The sequence below is a fragment of the Macrotis lagotis genome, chromosome 1 (assembly GCF_037893015.1).
Source record: "Macrotis lagotis isolate mMagLag1 chromosome 1, bilby.v1.9.chrom.fasta, whole genome shotgun sequence".
Classification (NCBI taxonomy): domain Eukaryota; kingdom Metazoa; phylum Chordata; class Mammalia; order Peramelemorphia; family Peramelidae; genus Macrotis; species Macrotis lagotis.
Genome location: NC_133658.1, coordinates 470,397,511 through 470,411,958, shown reverse-complemented (window position 1 = coordinate 470,411,958; position 14,448 = coordinate 470,397,511).

Below are 14,448 nucleotides of genomic sequence, written 5' to 3'. Positions count from 1 at the left end.
TATTTTTTTAATTCAATGACACTGGCCTCATTGTTCATCTAAAGAAGACGTTCGGTTTCTCTGGCACTTGGCATTTTACTCTGACTGTTCCCTATGCCTGGAATGTTCTTATTTCTCATCTTTGCCTCCTGTTTCACCCTAAATCTTTATATATATATATATACATATATATATATATATATATATATATATGTATATACAAATATTGGCATGTAACTATCAATTATCTGCCTATCAATGTGAAAAAATGAAAGACTATTGCATATCATAAGAACATACAATCTGCTAATCATACCTACATAAATGTAAGCACATATGAATACATACATATAGAAATGTATGTGTGTATGTGCATGTGCATGACTGTTTATCAGTTTATTTTTACCTTTTAGATAATGCTAATTGTTTTTACATTATTTTTATAGTATGATTACTCATCCTGTATAATTTTTATGCATTATTTTTTCTCTCTGAGGTCAAAAAAATTCTAATTGTTTTGAATGCCAAATGAGGATTTTATATTTGATCATTGATTCTATTGTGTGCCATTGAAATTTACTGAGTAGGGGAAAGTTCAGGAAGATGACTCTGAGAGCTGAATTTCCTTTCAATATATCCAACTAAAGACTCATGAAATGAAAGGATTCAAAATAATAATTATTTCTATGGCATGTTGTATATTTCCTAATATAAGCAATACTATGTCTGCTGATAAGTATAATATTCCCTTTCTTTATGCTGCTTATTAATCCCTTTCTAGACTTCCTCCTTACTTCTATTTCTACTCCACCTAAACCTGTCTTAATTGACTTTTTTTCTTTGAGGATTACTTATATTCATGCTTGCTCCCCTCAAAGTATCTGAGAACTGTAAAGGACATAAGTGGTTATTTTATCTGATACATACACCAAAGGAATCCCTACTATTATGTATTTGACAAGGGTCGTATAGTCTCTGCTTGCAGACTCGCTAAATAAGGCAAACTCATTAACTCTCATGGAGTTCAGGAATCTATGTGTCTCTTTATCCTTTAGAATGATCATTTACTGATCTAAAGACTCTAAGCTCTAAAAAAGTTAAATAAATAAACTCTAAAAAATATTGTCATCCATACTTCTATGTGAGTCATTATGAGAACTTTTTGATTTCCAAGTATCAGCTTCTATAAACATGAAAAAGTTCCTTATTTTGTCCATTCTAAGTTGAACTATATTATATGTAGTTGAATAAAAAGAAGGGATAGCTACACAAGATTACTTTTTGTGGTCTTTCATTTCCTTATCGTAGTCATCCTGTTGAAAAATTGTGAGTTAATTGCTTTGGATAATATGGTTGTATTTAAAAGTTCTCTGCTAAATATAGTTTATGGATGGTAGTTAAGTTTAAATTCAATTGAAACACTGAAGAAAGTAGCGGAATGTAGCGGAAACAAACAGACAAAAATGAAATGGTTGAATTTTAAAACAGAAACAGAAAGACTCAACTTTCTGACTTTTCTGCATAACCTATTTGTGCTTATTTTTTTCAATAAGTTTACTTCCCTCATTATTATAAATCTTTCATCCCTTGTCTTCTTTTATATCGCATAATAAAGCTCATTTCAATAATTCTTCCCTGATCATGATTTCTATATAATGGAAGTTAATGTAGAGCCATATTTTCCTCATTCCCTCATTATTATTAGAAGAAAATGTTCAAATATTGAACATCTTAAATATCTCAAATTCTGTCCTCCTTGATATTGAAAGGCAAATTACATGGGAACTATATCAAAAGAGGCAAAATTTTAACCATGTACTCATTGGTCCTAATGATTCTTCCTGTAATAATGTCTCTTAATTTATAAAATATTGCTCTCAATAAAATAAAAGCAGATTTTAATTTTGAATAATATTAGATTTAAAAACAAATAAGTCTTCCTCTAATCATCATTATTTTGGTTATATAATTTATTAGTGACTATAAATTATGTGACTGAAACCATAATAGTACATAAATTTGAGTAATTTGAATAAATTCAAAATGAGAAAAACCTAACAGAAATTTATCATAATGTATAATAATTATAATAATAACAAGAAAACGGAAATTATCTGCATCTATCTACATCTCTATATCTACATCTATCTCCATCTCTCTCTCTCTCTCTCTTTCTCTCTCTCTCTCTGTCTCTGTCTCTCTCTCTCACTATATATATATATATGTATATCTATCTCATCTATGTCTATGTCTATATCTATGTCTATATCTATGTCTATGTCTATGTCTATGTCTATGTCTATGTCTATGTCTATGTCTATGTCTATGTCTATGTCTATGCCTATGCCTATGTCTATGCCTATGCCTATGTCTATGTCTATGTCTATGTCTATGTCTATGTCTATGTCTATGTCTATGTCTATGTCTATTCATGTCCTTATTCTCTGTTTGAATGTTTTGAGCCCATGATAGTTGCAATAAATATATGGACATAAGCATAGGCACATATACATATATGCAGGAATTTATGTTCATGTTAAGGATTATTGTTCTATAAATATGCTTACATATAAAGGTGTTCTATATCTATATCTATACCCACATCCATACCCTGTACCCACATCCGTACCCCATACCCACATCCGTACCCCGTATCCACATCCGTACCCTGTATCCACATCCACATCCATACCATATTCATATCCATATCCATATCTCTATCTATCTATCTATCTATCTATCTATCTATCTATCTATCTATCCATGTCCTTGGTGGTCTCTAGAGAAGCATGGAATGACTTATGGGATATGATGTTGAGTGAAGGGATTAGAGTCAAGACAACAATTTATACATCAAGATTATGTGATGACCAACCTTTATGGAAGCAACAGTTCTTGGCAGTCCAGAGAGCTAGGACCACTGTATTTGACAGAATATGGACTATATTATCTCTAACCACAGCAAGAAAAATAAATATAACTGAAGAAATTGGACTTATTGTTTATGGGTCTTTTTTCTCCATTGAAGAGGTTCATGATGACATCACTATGTTAGAGACAAAAACCCCTGATTAAAAACAGGAGTGCTAACCCTAAACTTTAATGTCTCAGTTTGCTTTCATTCATTTTATTTTTGTTGTACTCACAAAGATTACCACTTTTTCTCATGAAAGCATCACTAGCAGGGAGCAGTGAGTCAGTGTGTCCCATAACTTACAATCACTTGCAAAATTCGTAAATGAGACCTTCAGATTTTCCCAGTACTTAGAGGACTTTGGGATTCTTATAGATAATTAAATCAGGGTTGGATTTTAATCCATATTTGATTTAACAAAGTTTTAAGGGGGAGGCAGGGGCAAGTGTAAGAGAAAGTGGAGGGGTACAAATAGTTCATAAATACTTTGGCTTAAAAAGATATTTTGGATCATTAGAACTGTGTGTCCTTGGAGGGTACTAGATTAAAATCTGATGTAATTTGAGATTGCTGAGAAGTCTACTTCTAATGAGACAAAAGAGTGTAGGGTCCTTAGTGACAATCCTGTTTGTCAAGCAATCAAGCAACCAATAAATCTGTGAAGAAACATTGATAACAAATTGATCTTATCAAGCAAAGGAATAATCAAACTGGAACTGGATGATACCAGAGTAATAACAGGTGAGGGATAAATAATACCAGGTGAAGAGGCAGGGAAAGAAGGAAGGTGTGTACACTGAGTAAATTCTATTCAATAGATTGGGTCAGAGAGGGAAGAATAGACAATAAAATTTATCCTACTCTACAGGAAAGTAGGGGATAAGGAAAGGGGGAAAAAAGGAATGAATGGATAGATCTAAGGGAAGCCAGAGTTATAGGAGAAAGTAAACTGAAATTTAAAATTTCAATGAAATGTGAAAGGAGATAGGGATCAAAACTTTAGTGAGAAAGAATAAGAGGAGAGGAAAGAGAAAAATCGAGATGGGGAAAGATAGCATGGAGAGAAATTAAGAATTAGTTATCTTAACTATAAATGTTAAGGGGAGGAACTGTCCCATAAAATAGAAGCATATAAAAGAACAAATTAAAAAACAGAATCCTACAATATGTTGCTTACAAAAAACACATTTGAAGTAGAGAGATACATACTGGAAAAAGTAAAGGGTGGAGTAAAATTTATTACGTTTCAGGTAAAGTAAAAAAAAAATCAGGGGTAGAAATCCTGATCTCAGATAAGACAAAAGCAAAGATAGATCTCATTAAAATATAAGGAAGAAAACCCCATCTTCTTAAAGGTGATCATGAGAAATGAAGCTATGTCATTATTAGACATGTATAGAACTAGTGATATAGCAACCAAATTCCTAGAGGAAAAGTTGAATGAATTACAAGGATAAATGGACATCAAAATTTTAATAATGGGGGACATTCACCCCCTTTCCACAGAACGAGATAAATCTAAAATGAAAGTAAACAAGAAAGAAGTTAAGAAAGTGAATGAAATCTTAGAAAATGTAGACAAGATAGATCTCTGGAGAAAACTTAGTGGATATACAAAAGAATATATACCTTTTTTCTCAGCAGTATATGGCACCTATACAAAAAACCGACCATGTACTAGGGCATCAGAATTTTAGAATCAAATGTAGAAAGCCAGAAGTAATAAATGCATACTTCTCACACCATGATGCAATAAAAATTACAGGCAATGAAGTGTCATGAAAAGATAAACAAAAACTTAAATTGAAACTACATAACTTAATTTTAAATAATGTGTATATCAAAAAGTAAATCACAAAAATAATCAATTAGATCCAAAATATTATTGATAATAAGACATCATACGAAAATGTATAGGATATAGCCAAGGGAGATTTAAGGTTATTCTTTCTTTCTCTAAGTGTTTATATAAATAAACCAGAGAAAGAGGATATCAATGAATTGGTTATGTAGCTAAAAAAGCCAGAAAAAAAGAACAAATTAAAGAATATCAATTAATTTCTGAAATTAAAGGGAGAAATTAATACAATTGAAAGAAAGAAAAGCTTTCATCTGATAAAACTAAGAGGTGGTTTTAAGAAAAAGCCAATAAAATAGAAAAAGTCTTTGGTCAATCTGATTAACAAAAGAAAGAAGGGGTGGCTAGGTGGAGCAGTGGATAGAGCATTGGCCATGGATTCAGGAGGATTTGAGTTCAATTCTGGCTTCAGATACTTAATAATTACATAGTTGCATGGTCTTGAGCAAGACACTTAATCCTATTTGTCTTGCCAAAAAATGAAGAAGAAAGAAGATAACTAAATAACTAGAATCAAAAATGAAAAGGGTGAAACAACTACTAATGAAAAGGAAATTAAAGAGATAATTTGGATAATTATATGCTAATAATATTTGATAACCTGAGTGAAATGGATGAATATATACAAAAATGCAAATTGCCCAGATTAACAGAAGCAGCAATAATATACTGAAATAACCCCATTTCAAGAAAAGAAATTGAAGAAACCATCAATAAACTACCTAAGAAAGAAGTCTCATGGTCCAGATGGATTTACAAGGGAATTTTACCAAACATTTAAGGAATGGTTATTTTCTATTCTATATAAACTTTTTAAAAAGGTAGGAGAAGAATGAGTTCTGCCTAATTTCTTTCATGACATCAATATGGTGCTGATTCCCAAAGCAGAAAGAATCAAAACAGACAAAGAAAATTATAGACCAATTTCCTTAATAAGCATTGATTGTAAAAATCTTTAATAAAATGTTAGCAATGAGATTACATCAAGTTATTACTAGAATAATAAATAGATAGATTTTATAACAAGCAGGAATAGATGATTCAATATTAGTAAAACACTCAACATAATTGAACATATCAATAAGAAAACCAAGATAAAACTTTTTATTATCTCAATATATTCTGCAAAAGCCTTTAAGGAAACACATTATATTCCTTTTAATAACATTAGAAAGTTTATGAATAAATGGAGTTTTCCATAACATAATAAGTAGTGTCTATCTAAAACTATCAACAATACTGTATGTAATGGGCATAAACTTGGAATATTTTCAATAAGATGAAGGGTGAAACAAAGGATGCCAATATAACCATTACTATTGAAAATACTATTAGAAGCAATAGATTTATTAATAAGAGAAGAAAAAGAAAAGAAGGAATTAGAATTGGCAATGATGAATCAAAGGTCTCATACTTTGCAGATGATATAATGGTACACTTAGAGAACCCAAGAAAATCATCTAAAAATTACTTGAAGCAAATAACAAAATCGAAAAGTAGCAGGATTTAAAATGAAAAAAACAAAAATCCCTTCAGAATCTGATGAACACTATATTCATTATTTTAAAAAAAATTCATGTATTTCTTTCCCTTAATCCTAATTCCCCCTACTGAACATGACTAATCTGCAAACATGTTTAACACAATTGTTTATGTACAATATTAACCTGACTGTTCACCACTGAGGGGATGTGGTAGGAAGGGTGTAAGAAAATTTTGTAATTTAAATATATATATGAATGCTGATAATCCACCAAAATTACCCTGATATTTTAGAAGCAGAGAGTAAAACAAAAATTGAGGGAATCCACTAATCAGCTCCCAAATGAGATTCAAAAATAAAAACTCCCATGAATATTATACCCAAATTCCAAAATTCCAAAATTATAGAGAAAATATTACAAGCAGTCAGGAAGAAAAAAATCAATTTTCCTTATGGTACAGTAAGGATCATCCAGAATTTAGGAGTTTCTTCATTAAGTACTCATAGGTCTTAGATTATGATATTCTAGAAGGAAAAAGAACTTGGATTACCACTGAAAATCAGATCTATAGTAAAATTGAGGATCCACTTTCAGGGGAAATGATGGGCATTCAATGAAATGGGTCACTTTCCAGTTTTCCTGTTGAAATGAACAGAGCTCAAAGAGCAAGTTGATCTTCAAGTACAGGACTCAGGTGAAGTATAAAGATGGTGGATGGGAAGGGTAATTTATGAATAATTTGATCATGTTGTACTGCATGCATTCCTGCATGGAAATAAGATACTGAAAACGTTTAAGAACTTGCTCATTTTTAGAGCAGTTAGAAGGAGTATACAAACACATGGCACAGAAGGGAGCTTAAAATGAAGGTATAATATACTACAAATATGGATTAAGTGGGTGAAAAAGGAAACTACTGGGAGAAAGAGAAAGGAGAGGTAGAATGGGCTGCAATATTTCATGTAAAGGAGGGAAAAGCTTATGCAGTAGAGTAAAAGGGGAAAAAGGTGTTTGGGTAATTAGTGAGCCTTCCTTCTTATCATAAGTGACTTCAGAAGGAAGTAACATATATAATCAGGAAGGTTCAGAAATTTATCTTACCTTAGAGGAATAAAGAAAGGAAAGGGATTGGAAAATGGGAACAGGGGGAGGGGAGGAAGTATGTACATGATAGAAAATAGTTAAGATTGTGGGGAATTGGCAGTCAGATATAACTCACTTGAGGAGGGACAGGGTGAAAAGAGATAGAGATAATAGAATAATTTAGAGTGGGGAGGAGTAGAATTCAGGGGAAAACAGTTAGCAATAGCAACTAAGGGAAAAAATTGATGCATCTTCTCTGCTGGATTTAATGATAAAGAATACAATCTACCCTAGACACATTGTGAACATAGACTGAGGTATGCTTTTTTTCCTCTTACTTTATTTTTCTTAAATTTTCTCTCTCTTTGTGCAGTAAGGGGGTATTATGTACACTTTTACAGAAAAGTTATTGTAATAATGTGAAAATAAATAACCAAATAAATTATGAAAGAAAAATATTCTGTTAAGGTGAATAATCCAGGGGACAAAAACACCAACCTGCTGAAGCTGATATTTTTCACAAAACCAGCAAACATTTCTAAAAAGCTGGAAATATCTCTAGAACTGTAATTTGTATACATATTTCAGATCTCAAGAAAATGGATTGTAGTTACTTTTTCCAGTTATAGCATATCTAAATTTTTTATTAATCTACTCATTTGCTTCTCTTATTTGTTATTTATTTTATAGATATGGTATCTTTGAGAGAGAAAAAAGCTATGCCCCCCTGAATTATAGTAGAAATGTTCAGCTCATTTTCTGCTATTTACATTTTCCTTTAACAATTGGAGTTCCATGAAGATGGTGGATTGAGGGCAGTAAATCCCAGCAGCTGTCCTGCAGACAACCCCAAATACCTCTAAATAAGGACTCTAACCAAATTGTAAAATGGCAGAATCTACGGAAAGATTGAGTGAAACAATTTTCCAGGCCAAATAACTTGGAAGATACATGGAAAAAGTCTATTACTTTAGAGTTAGAAGGGGCTGTGGCACAGCCTGGATCATGCAGTTGCTCCAAATTAAATCAGCTACAGCCATTCAGGAAAAGCTGCCATGGCAATGAGGGCATTTCCAGGCCTCTCAGCTCAGGGATTTTGAAGAAGAATTTGTAAGGTCAGTGGGAAAATTCTGCAGCACCAGAGTGTAGAGTCCAGTCCAGCATGCACCTCAGGGAAGACTCAGGCCCCCCAAAATCATGTGCAGGCTTGTGGAGCCATCCAGCAGAGAGTCATCCAACAGCTGATAACAGAGTGATCAGCCCACATGGACTAGAGTCAAGGAGAGATTGCAGAGGTCTCTATGATATCTTTGAGCCAGGTCTCTTTTGCTTTGCCCATACTTAAATCCAGAGTTCAGTCTGGTCCACAGTCTCAAGCAAAATAAACTTTACTGTAATAGTAGAGGAAGTACCATCCTCATGGTTCCAGGAGAGTGGGGCATTCTTGTGATCACCAACAGACAAGAGCACAGTCCAGAAGAGCCGTCAAAGCCTCTCATAAGAATTTGAAAGAAATTAGGTCCCGGGGCGGGGGGTGTTCTTGAAAACGGTAGCAAAAGCCCTCAAAAATTTGGAAAGTGCATCCTCCTCTCTGGGAGAAGAATCCCTACCTTAACAAAGTGTTAAAATCAAGTCATAGGTTAGGGAAATAAACAAACATAAGAAGAAAATAAAATTGAACCATGGATAATTACTTTTTTTTTTTCCCATGGAGGAAAATCACATTCAGAAGATAATAAAATCAAAGCTTCTATATTTAAAGTCTACAATAGAACTATAAATTGGTGTCAGGCTATAAAAGAGCTCACAAAAGATTTTGAAAATCAAGAAATGGAGGTACAGAAAATTTGGGAAAAAGAAATGTAAGCAATGCAGGAAAAACATGAAAACCAAGTCAGCAGCTTAAAAAAGATAAAAATACTGAAGAAAAAATCATCTTAAAAGCCATAGCTCAAATGGATCAAATGGATGAAACAGTCTAAAAGGCCAATGAAGAGAATACCTTAATACCTTAAAAAGCAGAATTGACCAAATGGAAGAAGACTCACAAAAGTTCTCTGAAGAAAATAATTCCTTCAAATGTAGAATGGACTTTGTGAGAAATCCAGGAACAATAAAACAAAACCAAAAGAGTGAAAAAACTCAAAGAAAATTTGGTATTACTCAGTAGAAAAAACAATATCCAGTAAAGATAATTCAAAATTTATTGAACTACCTGAAAGCCTTGGCCAGGAAAGGAGACTAGAATTCTTTTTTTTCAGGAAATAATCCAGACAAATTGCCTTCATATTCTAAAAACAGGGTTTAAAATAGATATTGAGGAAATCCAGTGATTATCTCCTAAAAGAAAATCAAAATGAAAACTCCCAAGGACATTATTACCAATTGATACTAATTCCCTTTTAAAAGAGATATCTCCTGAAAATGTATATCAAAAGCAGTATTATAAATGTCTTCTTCCAGTATTGGGGTATTTACTTTCTCCTACATTATCTAATTGGAGAGAACTGATTCGAATTTGTAATTGTATTTATGTTGTGTGTGTGTGTGTGTGTGTGTGTGTGTGTGTGTGTGTGTGTAGAGAAAGAACCATATTAATATTGTAGTTTCATTATTTCTATCAACCCTTTCACCTTTATAGGTTAGTAGTCATACTGGACATTAGCAATGAAAATATAAACAATTCATGTTAAATATAGCACTAATAACAGAAGAGAGAGGAATAGTATGGTCTCATCTGGTTATAAAGAGAAAAAGTTACCAGCTATTGGTATATAAATTACATTTTTTAAGTTGCTGCTAAGAAAACATAATGTTTATTTTTCCATGAAATGTAAAACTATTTTTCCCAATTATTTATTATGGTAAGTAAGTGATTATAGTTTTGACTCAAATGTATATTAGAAATCAGAGGGTTAATGGTTTAAAAATTAAAAAAAAATCTTAATAGGCAATGTTGCATTTTACTATTTTTATACATTATCAATAAAACCATAATTTCTCAGGTAAAAATACAAACATTCACTTTTCCCTCAAAACAATAAAAAATAATTTTCCTTACAGAAATTTTTGAACATGAAAATACTTTTCTAATTGTTATACAAGTTTTAGACTAAAATATTTATTACTATGATAATTTTTGATCATTTTGTTTCACATTATTTTTCTGTAAGTACTAGTAAAAATTTTCTTCCTACTTTTACTGCTTCTTGTTCTTGTCCATATATTTATTCTTGTTCTTCAAATAAATTATCAGATCATCTACAACTATTCTTTGTTTAATGTAACTGATAACATATAGGTTATATGCAGGAGGATGATGAAAGTTTAAGTCCCTCTGTCAAGGTCACCTGAAAGGGGGAATATTAATTTTTAATCATGGAAAAAATAGAAGATTTTAAACATAATCTAGTGTAGAGAAATAATGCAGGCACTAAGGTACCAAAGACAGAATAGGACCAATATCAAGAATGACTCAAAATGATGTTAGTGTTTTTTTGTCTATTTAAAACTGATGTAAAAAAAGAGCAGATGTCAGTGAGTATCTAAGGAATAATTTAATGTTGATAATTTAAAGGTAGTTTGCATAACTCGAGCATTATGAATTTATTCAGAGGATCACTAATAAGCAAATAATCCTAACTTAAGGAAATGTCTAGATTTGGTTCCTGAAAATATCTTCACATTGGTTAGTAAATGAAAAGTTATATCAAAAGATAGGGGAATAATATGGGTTAATAGGGGGGAAATTGAGGACAATATAAGTCTAATGAAGTAAATATCTAAAATGGGGAAGAGTAGGTGAAAACTTTAGTTTCTCAGGTTCAGAGTGATGTCAACAACTAGTGAGATCATTTGAATTCTCAGAGACTTGAATTCAGAAAAAACAAATTCAATTCAGAAAGAGGACTAGAATATCAGGGCACAAGAATAGAGAGTAGAACTTGGTACATAACAGTTCAGTTTATCAGCAGATTAGAAGCCTAAATTGCATTCTTTAAATAAAGATAAGACTGATCTCAAGAAACAGTAGTGGACAAGAGCCTAGAAATAAAGATTAAGTGATGTTAGCCATGAGGGTCAGTTAGCTATGATGTAGTCAGTGAGGTCATTCCAAATACAAATACTATCTTCTTTATCGATATTCAATCTTTCCTCTTTCTTTCCTGGAACTAAATTCAAAAGAACATTAACTTCAAATTCTGTACTAAACATACCCTTGATATCTTAATGTACATGCCCTTTTCAGATGGATAAAGGAAACTTCATGTGTGACATTGTCTTCTGTGATGTAAGCAGCGGTAGAAGCATTGCCATTTTTATGACAAGCACAGTAATTGCACATTAATGTTGTTTCCATGGAAACCTGTTCTTTATGTTTGTCTCACCAGAACATGCACACTGCAGTGATTTGAGAGTCAGACACTTAATATCAGGAGGCCATTAATTTTAAATCAAAGAAGAAAGCTGTACAACAGTTAATGGATATTCCCTATAATGAACACAGCCATATGTCCCATAAGCTTGAATTAGCACTTGTAATTTATAATGGCTATTAAATGGAGGGAAAAATGAAATCTATGTACCTTGGTATCAGAAATGCAACTCAGACAGTAAATGACCATACTTCAAGCATACTCCAAGGATGAAATCATCTGTGCCTTTGAAAGTCTTTAGTAGAGACATGATTAAAGTGGTTGAAGTGAGAAACTTCTCTTTCATGTAGGTTCTACCTTTTTCTGGAATTTGAAGTTATGAAAAAAATGAAAGAAAAGTAGTTTTGAACCTGATGATAAAAGATCCATTAGCAAAACCCCCAGAATTTATAACTAACAAGTAAACAAAAGTTTTTTGATATATGCTTAAAATACAATCTTCCCTTCATAAACATTTTCAAGTAGGAAATTTATCAAACTTTGTTAAAAATTTGAAACAATAAGTGTATGATTTTCATCAGGGATTTAAATGTATTTGCCAAATTAAAGGCTTGTAGAATATCTATAACTTTTTTCCCCTTAAATTATATTCTTTCAAATTTCCAGGACATACAGTAAATCATAAGCTTAGTATTTATTTGAGCACATGACCAAAAATAATCCAAAGTAAATAGCAATTTATATCATAAGAGATTGGTCTTATGGGCAGGATCACATATGCTGAATTACTAGCTTTATAGTTAAATTGATTTATGATCTCATTGATTTACAGTTCCACCTAATGAGGCAAATCTTAAAATATTCATCCCTGTCTTTCCCTTTTTGGGTAACTCTAGTTTGTATTTTTCCCCTAAGTTCGCTCCTGTAAATGTACTCTGTGAGTTGGAGTCCTTGCTTGCATCCCCTTTATACTGAAAGCATACCATTTTAGCTGTCCTCTTCTCATTCCTTCCTCTTGCTTATTCAGGTGAACATTACTTAATAATCAGTGTTAATACCATCTGATAAAGTGATGGAGTTTTAGAGTTTTACATTTGTGTTTTTCATAATTGGTAAGTGAAGTGTTATAATGGGAAAATTTGCATATCAATTGGTAGGGGGTGATTGAAGACAAAATGATTTTGATAAGGCAAGTAATGATGGATCAGGTGCATTTTACTTTAGATGTCAAAAGATGAAGGTGGAAATATGTATGTCTGGCTGCTGTGATTAGGGGATAAAGAAATGCATCTCTTTTACTGTACTTTCAAGTACATTGAAGGGACTAATATCAGATATGTGGAAAGGTATAATGGAGTCTTAAATAGTACAAAAAAGATTTTTTATTTTAGTTCAAAATCAATGGGAAACCATTAAGGATTTTTGAGCTAAGCAATGAAGAGCTCACTTGACTCCAAAGACAATATTATTCTGACAGAGTTGCAATGTATTGAAGCTAGAAGACAATGAAAATAGGAAGATCTAATGGAGATTATTGTCTAGATCTAGCTGGATGATGATAAGATGCTTGTCTTGTGCTGTAACAGTGGAAAGGGAGAAAAAATGAGTATAGAAAGGGAAAACACCAAAAAGGCAGAAGCAAGGTTCTTGGTAGCTCAATGAACTTGAAATTTAAAAGAAAAAGTTAAAATTGAATTTTCAAATATAATGGGGGACTGTATAATGAGAGACACAAAATAAGACATTCTTAGATTTTACCCTTTTTAATTCAGTTTTATAGAGTACTTAAAATGTTCACAATTTAATTTCAATCTAGCAGATACAACATGAGGAACCACTTTCCAAATATGTGTGGGCAAGAATTTAGTGTAGTTAAAAAAATAATTTGTGTATTGGCTGGTAGAATTAAAAGTAACCTGAGATAATGGACTGGGAATTAGTCTGAGCACAAAAATTGCCAACAATCTCTGCCTCTCTGTCTCTGCCACTCTCTTAGTTTCCATCTCTCTCTCGCCATCCCACCCCTCATTGTCTTGTTAGTTGAGGGGAATATTAATTCAGTACTTGCTAATCACCAATTCTGTGGACTTGGCATTCAGAAGACATTAAAATTAATTAAACTCTACTAGCACATGATTCAGTTATATCTCAAAGAGTTCTTCCGAAATTTTCACATGTTTGCTTTCAACTAGTTAAGAAATATCTGTGCATACTCACTATAACCATTCTGAAAGAAAAAAAAAATACTGGACAAACTCAGTGGACAAGACCTTTAATTACCCTTTATTGTTTATGGAAGACAGAGCAATTACATCAGAAGATTGAGGAGAGGTAGAAAATTATTTAATATATTGAATTGAGAGTCTTTGTAGAATAAATGAACTTATGCCAGAATTATAAGTCCGAACATGAGAAAACAAGTCAAAATTGGAAAATTTTAATTGGGAGCACTGTGTTTAAAAATCTGTGATTGAAATTCTCAGAATACATAAAATTGCCAAGGAAAAGAAGATAGTTACCAGAATATGACCAAGGTAAGGCATGGAAAAATGCTTTCAGAGTTCAGAATATTACAAATTTAGAGTGATTAGCAAAGTAGGAAGATATCCAGATAAATATAAGAATAAAGGAGAATGAAATTGCCAATATTTTCAAATGGTCCAATACTGTCAAAAAGTACTTTCTTAATGTGATAAAATAATATTATGCAGTAAAAAAAAAACATGAACAGGTGGACTTCAGAAAAACCTAGAA